Source organism: Alosa alosa, chromosome 12 (genome assembly GCF_017589495.1).
Source record: "Alosa alosa isolate M-15738 ecotype Scorff River chromosome 12, AALO_Geno_1.1, whole genome shotgun sequence".
Lineage (NCBI taxonomy): Eukaryota > Metazoa > Chordata > Actinopteri > Clupeiformes > Clupeidae > Alosa > Alosa alosa.
Genome location: NC_063200.1, coordinates 19,701,554 through 19,709,949, shown reverse-complemented (window position 1 = coordinate 19,709,949; position 8,396 = coordinate 19,701,554). Strand labels below are relative to the sequence as shown.

The 8,396-nt window shown below is 41.8% G+C and overlaps 1 pseudogene; it reads right to left on the bottom strand.

The window, feature by feature from the left end:
• Positions 1-2,729: 2,729 nt before the first annotated feature.
• The window catches only part of LOC125304479, a 54,256-nt pseudogene continuing 48,589 nt past the window's right edge, over positions 2,730-8,396 (bottom strand).

The following is an 8,396-nucleotide window of genomic DNA, read 5'->3' as shown; positions in this document are numbered from 1 at the left end:
TTGTTGACGTCTAGTAGCCTAATGCAGTCCCTCCAGGATTTCGCGATGTTGCGATCGCAACAATTAATGCAAATTCAGGAAATCATCGTGAATTTTGGGCGACCTCGCAATTTTGTCCAAACACTGCAACTTTTCGCAAATTTGTCCAATCATCATGGTTTCCCGTGAAATTTCACCTACCACAACAGTCCCTCGCGCAGAATATGAGTCAGATGCCACACTCACTTCTGCAGACACCAGACTTGTTCACTCCTCTGCAGTTTTGATGACAATAAATAGAAGGCTAACGTTAATGATCTGCTTTACTTGCATCTATCAATCTGGTGTTGCTAACCTGCCTAGGCTATGAAAGTAAGTTAATTAAGGCCTACTTGGTTTACTGACTACTGGCTATAATATGCAACCCATTGGTAAACGGTTACACCTGGAGATGTCCTTTTAGCTCGTGTCATGTTTGCTAGCTTGTGGGCTCAGTTTGTGTAGTGCTAGCAAAATCATAGACATTAATAACATTGTAAGACATTTACCTCTTCTATGATCCAAGAATGATTTCATACGAGTTATTTTTTAACATTTATTTTAACTAATGACATAGAAAACATCCCGAATTCCATCCACATATGTAATGCACTAGGCAATGTTATTTCTTGTCATAGCCGAACACAGTGAGATGCAAGTGTTCCAATCCACTTAGAAATGTTATTAGGCTACGCCAGAGCCATTTTCTATGGCTCTGGGCTACGCTAATCTCACGTCCTTAAAGTGGCAGGCAGTCAATTAGACTTACACACCACCAATGTAATAACATTAAAGAAAAGTGTAGTCTAATAGTTTAAATCAATATGAAATTACTAGATGGCTATTACTAGATGACTTATAAGTCTTAGATGACTTATAATTAGTAATTATGCAAGTCACAGAATATGAAAAGATATGAACTTAATATGAATTATATGAATGTATTGAAACATATGACGCCATCTCTTTAGGGGGCTGTCTTTTTTGGACAGTTCTACGAAAGGTTATAGGCTACTGCTTTGTGAATTACCCCAGTAAAAATATTTACTCAAATAAAGTAGGCCTTACTATTTACCTTTACTTATCCTTTTTAATCAGGATCAAGCATCAAGATCAGTGCAATTTTGGTCGTACTAACCTTAATTACCCTCAATTAAAAAATGATTAAAAAAAAAAAAATCGCAACTATTTTTGCAATTTTCACTACCTCTCGCAATTTCTTCGCAACAAACAGCTAAAAACACTGCAACTTCCATCGCAATTTTTTAGAAAAGTTGTCGCGAAATCAGGCATTTTAGATCGCAACAATCACAAAAAATCCTCGCGAAATCCTGGAGGGACTGCTAATGAGCCGCTGGTCTAGGCTTTTTCACAAATGCAACCCGAAGTGACAAGTGACGAACTGACTTATTTTCAATGACACCTACCACATAAGGGCGAGAAACTGATGTGTGGGCTTATCCTAACAGACAGACCGCACTACTGTTGATACATTTTAACTGTACATTTTCGTGCAGAAGAACGTTATTTTGGGGTGCATTAAGAAAGGGGGCACAGTGAAGTGAACTACTTTGCACTCTGTTATGATACTGTCAGGTCTAGGGTAACACTATGGCTAATATATGCAACTTTTAATTTGCAGAATGAGAGAATTTGATGAGAGTGAGGCACTAACAGTTAAGAAAGTGGATGAGGGTTGTAAAACAAAGTGGAACTGGTCTTGGTTACAGGTTGAAACGGAGATTGAGGTCAAGACAGCCAAACACAAATTCAAAATGACTTTTTAAAAGAAAAAAAAAAGGGACATGCTAAATGTACTTTCTGCATTAAAGAGATTAATTATGCTAACAAGGGAGTGCATGCTCTGTTGAATCACTGCCAGAGTGCTATACACACAGAGAGAGTGGCTACCATCATATCTACCCAAAGTGTGGCCCATCTCCTCTGTCAAGACAAGCCAGCTACCAGCCAAAGTCAGGCAGACAGAATAAGGGAAGGAACTGGGACAGTGTATTTTCATATAAAGAACATTTTTGTGTGAAGAGGGTGAGCCCTGGATGGCAGAGGTGGTGGCAAAATGTAATTATATGATATTTCCTGCGGGGGCGTGGGCTTCGATAATCTCACTCCTTTTTGACCATACCTCTGTTTGCATCCCTGCACGAGACACAAGAAAGGAAAAAGGGAATCCTTTTCATTAAATTGACTGAATTCTTGGGTTGGTCGTATTTGTTATGTTTACCACTGTTCTGCATCAACAAGGCAGAATGGAGAAAACTCAATGAGATGGCAAACAATACAATAGGAGTTATTAGGAAATATTTTAGAGCTGCATATTGTTAAGGAAATGGGATACATTTAAATCCCAGAGTATATAATGCAGTACCTACTCTTTTTAAATGTTTTAAGATGAAAATCCCCCACCTCCCCCAGAACAGTACAGAAATATGATTTCAAAATTGGACATGAATCAGCCTTCTCTGCTGCAGAGACTGTTTCACTATTGAAGACTTGTATGTATTTTCTGTTGCAGTGTTATATTTTTGATGAGGCAAAGTTGATGTGATGACATGGACAGTCTGTTGAATGATTGTGTATGTGTATGTATAGGGAATGTACTGTATGTATAAATATGTATAAATGTCATTTATATAAAATATATAAATGACCTTCAAAGCTAAAGGAGCCATTCAAAAAGACAAAACAAAATATTCAGATACGCAAATATTTTATTAGGTAGGTTGCATTGTTACAGAATAGTCACATTAACCAGAATTATTCATCCAGATGAAAATGACATGGAACATAGAATCAGAGGGTTTACTCAGCAGCCTCTTTGCCCTTTAAAAACAATAAAAAAAAAAAGTTCACTAGACATCAAATAAAGATCAATGACTTTAGGATTTGTAATATTTATTTAAAAAATATTGATAAATAAATGGGAAACATTATCATACCTTGCCACCATCACGGCTCTTGGCCCTCAGCTTGTTGACCTGAGACTCAGCAATGTCAGCACGCTCCTCAGCCTCCTCCAGCTCATGTTGCACCTTCCTGAACTTGGACAGGTGGGTGTTGGCCTGCTCCTCCTGTTTGATATCAAATTGTAGTGCAATGAATGCAGAGAAACATAACAGCCAATCTACCATGTACCATGAGGAGCAAACATTTTCCTGTTTAGCCAAAACCAAAATGACTCACAGCTTCCTCAGACTGTCTCTTGTAGGCCTTGACCTTCAGCTGCAGCTTGTCAACCAGATCCTGGAGTCTGCTGATGTTCTTCTTGTCCTCCTCAGTCTAAAGAGAAAAAGTGTATCAAGTATCAAGAATACTCTTTGATTTGATATACATTTCTATATGAAGTGGAGAAATGTCTGTACCTGGTAGGTGAGCTCCTTCACCCTCCTCTCGTATTTTCGGACCCCCTTGACTGCGTCAACACCACGTCTCTGTTCAGCCTCAACCTCACCCTCCAGCTCACGAACCTTAACATGGGAAATGTTTAAATTTCAGCCACTGACCTTTATATAGCTATCATGAGCTAAACACATGTTTTCAGTGTCATATTTTGCTGCCTACCCTGGATTCCAGTTTCTGGAGTTGTTTCTTTCCACCCTTCATGGCCAGATTCTCAGCCTCATCCAGGCGGTGCTGCAGATCCTTCACAGTGACCTCCAGGTTCTTCTTCATCCTCTCCAGATGAGAACTGGTGTCCTGCTCTTTCTTCAACTCCTCTGCCATCATGGCAGCCTAGATGATAAAATTGTGTATTTTAAATAGATGTATAGGTACTTCTGAATATAATGCTCCGGTTCTGAAGAAAAAAACATACATCAGTGATAGCTTTCTTGGCCTTGTCCTCAGCATTTCTAGCCTCCTGGACGATGTCATCAACCTCACTCTGGACCTGAACCAGGTCAGCCTCAAGCTTCTTCTTGGTGTTAATCAGACTTGTGTTCTAATTTGGAGAAACAGACAACCTCAGATGCAATTTTTAATGCTGGAACAGTTTGTTTAAAACATCAATTTGTGACAACTTGTGTTATTTTTTTACCTGGGAGTGCAAGAGGCCAACACGCTCACTGGCATCAACAAGCTCCTGTTCAGCCACTTTGCGGCCTCTCTCTGTCTGCTCCAGGGCAGCCCTGAGCTCCTCAATCTCAGCCACCATCAGGCCGTTCCTGCGCTCCACCATGGCAGCCTGCTCCTGCATGTCTTCCTGTCCTCGAACAGCATCATCAAGGTGCAACTGGGCATCCTGGAGGTTTTAAAAAGTATGTACACTACCTCAATATATGAAGCCTTGTTGCCATAATGTTTGGTGGCCAAATAAGAAAATACATGTAAAGTAATAAGTTACAAGGTTCTGTTATGGCTGACCTTGAGCTGACCCTGAATGGTCCTTAGGTGTTTCTGGGACTCAGCAGCCTGGCGGTTAGCATGGCTCAGCTGAACCTCCATCTCATTGAGGTCTCCCTCCATTTTCTTCTTGATTCTCAGGGCATCATTCCTGCTCCTGACCTCAGCATCCAAAGTGCTCTGCATGGAGTCAATCACCCTCTGGCTGTTCCTCTTGATCTGCTCCATCTCTTCATCCTTCTCTGCAAGCTTCCTGTCAACCTCACCCTTGACCTGGTTCAGCTCAAGCTGGACACGAAGAATCTTGGACTCCTCATGCTCAAGAGTTCCCTAAATGAGAAAATGAAGGATTTAAAATTATTATTTTTTTACTTTCTGAAAAGTCACTTGTTTTTAATAATGCCAGTCTGGATTTCTACCTCAGCCTCTTCAAGAGCAGTCTGAATCTCAGCCTTCTCAGTCTCAACTGTCTTCTTGGCCTTCTCCAGCTCATGAATGCTCTTTCCAGTCTCACCCAGCTGCTCAGTCAGGTCCGAGATCTCCTCTGCAGAAATACATTTAGAAGACTTAATTTAACACAAAGTCAATCCCTCTCAATATGCCATTGTTTTTTTTGTTTTAATACCAGAACATATATAGTTAGTTTCTCTTGACATGGTTTGATTGGGAAGTATTTCATGATCATCTTGACTTACGTTGGAGGTTCTTGTTTTCCCTCTTCAGAGTTTCCAACTGGTCAAGAGCCTCCTCATAGGAGTTCTTCATCTTGAACAGCTCAGTGCTGAGAGAACGGGCCTCTTTCTGGGCACCCTCCAGCTCAGCCTGACCCTCCTCGTACTTCTGCTTCCACTCTGCCAGAACCTTTGAAAAGTAGTTTGTATCTTTGATCATTCACATCAAATACACTGTTACCAACATCTCATTGTACATGTACAAATATTTCTCTGAGATTATTTTGTTTTACCTAAATGTCCATATCTAAACAATGCTTTGGAGGTATTACCTTGTCAAAGTTCCTCTGCTTCTTGTCAAGATTGGCAGCCAGAGCGTTGGCTCTTTCTACATCAATCATGAGGTCCTCAACCTCACCCTGGAGTCTCTGTTTGGTCTTGTCCAGAGAGGCACACTTGGAGTTGATAGCCTCGATTTGCTCCTCAGCCTCCTGCAGACGCTGGGCAAGTTTTTTCCTGATAAAGCAATATATTTACATCAGATTACTTCATAGTTACCTTGGTTGTAGTACACAATATAATAATTCACATTGGCATTCTTTGTTTCTGTGCATCTTTGGTACATACTTGGACTCCTCAAGTTCTTCAGTGCGCTGGATGGCATCAGTTTCATACTTGGTCCTCCACTGTGCAACCTCGCTGTTGGCCTTGGACATGCCACGCTGCAGTTCAGCTTTAGCCTCCTGCTCTTCCTCAAACTGCTCCCTCAGGAGGTCACAGTCATGGCGTGCAGACTGAACAGCATGGGCCAGGGCATTCTTGGCCTGTTTGTTACCAAGTAAGGATGTTTATAAAACCTTTCACATGAAGTGATCCACATACTACAATTGTTTTTATTTCATGCTCAGGTATCAGTACCTTGACTTCCTCTTCATTCAGTCTCTTCAGCTCCTCAATTTGCTGAGTGAAGGCTTGCTTGCTCCTGGTCAGCTGAGATACAAGAGCCTCTTTCTCTTCCACTTGGCGGCCAAGCTCACCATTTTCAGTCTGAAGTCTTGCTCTCTGAGCACTGAGGTCATTGTTCTGGCGAGCACTCTCATCACTCTTGGCCTTGACTTCACCCAGTTGGTCCTCAAGGGTGCGGCACATCTTCTCCAGGTTGGACTGTTAGTGAACAATAATAATGAGATCAAATTGTAGTCAGAGATTCTGGAAAGATGAATGATAATAGATAAACAATAGATTTAGATTTAAGGTATTCATATGCTAACCTTTGCTGCTTGCATACATATCATTTACCTTAGCCTTAGCAACAGCCTCCATATTGCTGGAGAGGTCGTCAATCTCCATCTTGAATTCACTCTTCTCCTTCTCAAGCTTTTGCTTGATACGCTGGAGGTTGTCGATCTGCTCTCCCAGCTCAGCCACACTGTCTGCCTGCTTCTTGCGGAGAGCTGCAGCAGTGGCTTCATGCTGCAGGGTGGACTCCTCAAGGTCCGCGACTTGGCTTCTGGAACTCAGCCTCACGCTTCTTGTTCATCTCAATTTGAGCAGCAGTGGCACCACCAGCCTCCTCAAGCCTCTCACTGATCTCCTCAAGTTCCCTGGAGAGATCAGCTCTCTGCTTCTCAACCTTGGCACGAGCTGCACGCTCAGCCTCAATCTCTTCCTCCAGTTCCTCAATGCGGGCCTGATGGTTTTTGTAAAGGATAAGTGAGATTTAAAAAGATCAGACAAATTATAAAAGTAGTATTTATGTAAAACAAACCTGAAGCTCCTTGATCTTCTTCTGAAGCTGAGCACCCAAGGATTGTTCATCCTCAATCTTGCTAAGAAGTTGGCTTGTTTCAAAGTCCTTCCTGTGTCATAGTAAAGTGAAAAAATGGTCAATGGCTAGTTACAGAAAAGGGTTGAGTGCTATTATGAGTAAAAGTTTGCATATAGTGTTGCTAATCGGAATTCTTCATTACTTCTTTAGCTTCTCCTCAGACTGCTGCTTGTCATTCTCCAGATCCATGATGTTCTCCTGGGACAACTTCAGGTCTCCCTCAAGCTTTCTCTTCGTTCTCTCAAGATCCATACGGAGCTTCTTTTCTTGCTCCAGGGAACCTTCAAGCTGCAGATTGAGTAACATTAAGTATTTAAGTGGCACAATGATGTCCATACATTTCTTTTAACTCTCAGGTTGTAAACTCACATCATCCACTTGTTGTTCAAGCTTAGTCTTGGCCTTAGTCAGAGTGTTGACTTTGTCTTCCTCTGCCTGAAGATCATCAAGAGTCTGCTGGTGTGCCTCTTGGAGTGCTTTCTTCTCCTTTGTCAGCTTACCAATGGACTCATCCTGAGCGGCCATCTCCTCTGTCAGGTTCTTGACCTGCACATAGAAAGTTTTATATCAATATCTATTGAACTTTATAAAGACTTCATATACAGTATTCTGTTTTTTTAAGAATGCAAACCTTGTTCTCAGTGGCATGTTTCTCCTTCTCCACTTTGGCCAAGGTGAGCTCCAGATCATCAATGTCCTTCTTGAGCTCAGAGCACTCATCCTCCAATTTCCTCTTCTTGGCAGTCAGCTCAGCATTGATTTCCTCTTCATCCTCCAATCTCTCGGTTGTCTCTTTGAGTTTGGCCTCAAGCTGGATCTTACTTTTGATGAGACCCTCACACCTCTCCTCAGCATCATTGAGACCCTCATTTCCCTATTGTAAATATAAGATGGAAGCATGACATCTGATTTGTATTGAAAACACAATGCTGAAACTGGGTAGTGGTATGATTGTGAATATTGAAATGGTACAATATACACTTACAGATGCCACTTGCAGCGCCAGGTCATTTCTCTCTTGCACCAGAGACACCATCTTCTCCTCAAGCTCCTTCTTCCTGGCCTCTACCTTGGCATGGACTTCTTTGAGTTTTCCATGCTCCTCCTTCAGGTTGGCCAATTCCTTTTCAGTTTCGGCACTCTGCAGCAGAGGCTTGATCTTGTAGTAAACCTTCATCCATGGCCAGGTCTTGACACTCATGAATGACCGTATATTGTACTGGATGGTGAAGATTGCTTCTCTGTAAAAGGTAAATGGTTTGAAAACACCTGGGTCAGTTGTGATGCTATATTTCATGTCAGATGATTTTTTAACATGATTACACCAAATACATCATACATTACCTCCTTTCCATCATCTTGACAAACTCCTTCCTCATCAGGTATGCACGGCAGAGAGCCTGAGTCATTGTGACCAGGTTAGCCAGTTTCTCATCTCGCATCTCCTCAAGGTCACCCAGCAGACCAGCTTTGAAGAACACCTGAGGGATGAATGAAAATATAAGCATCTATTTGACACA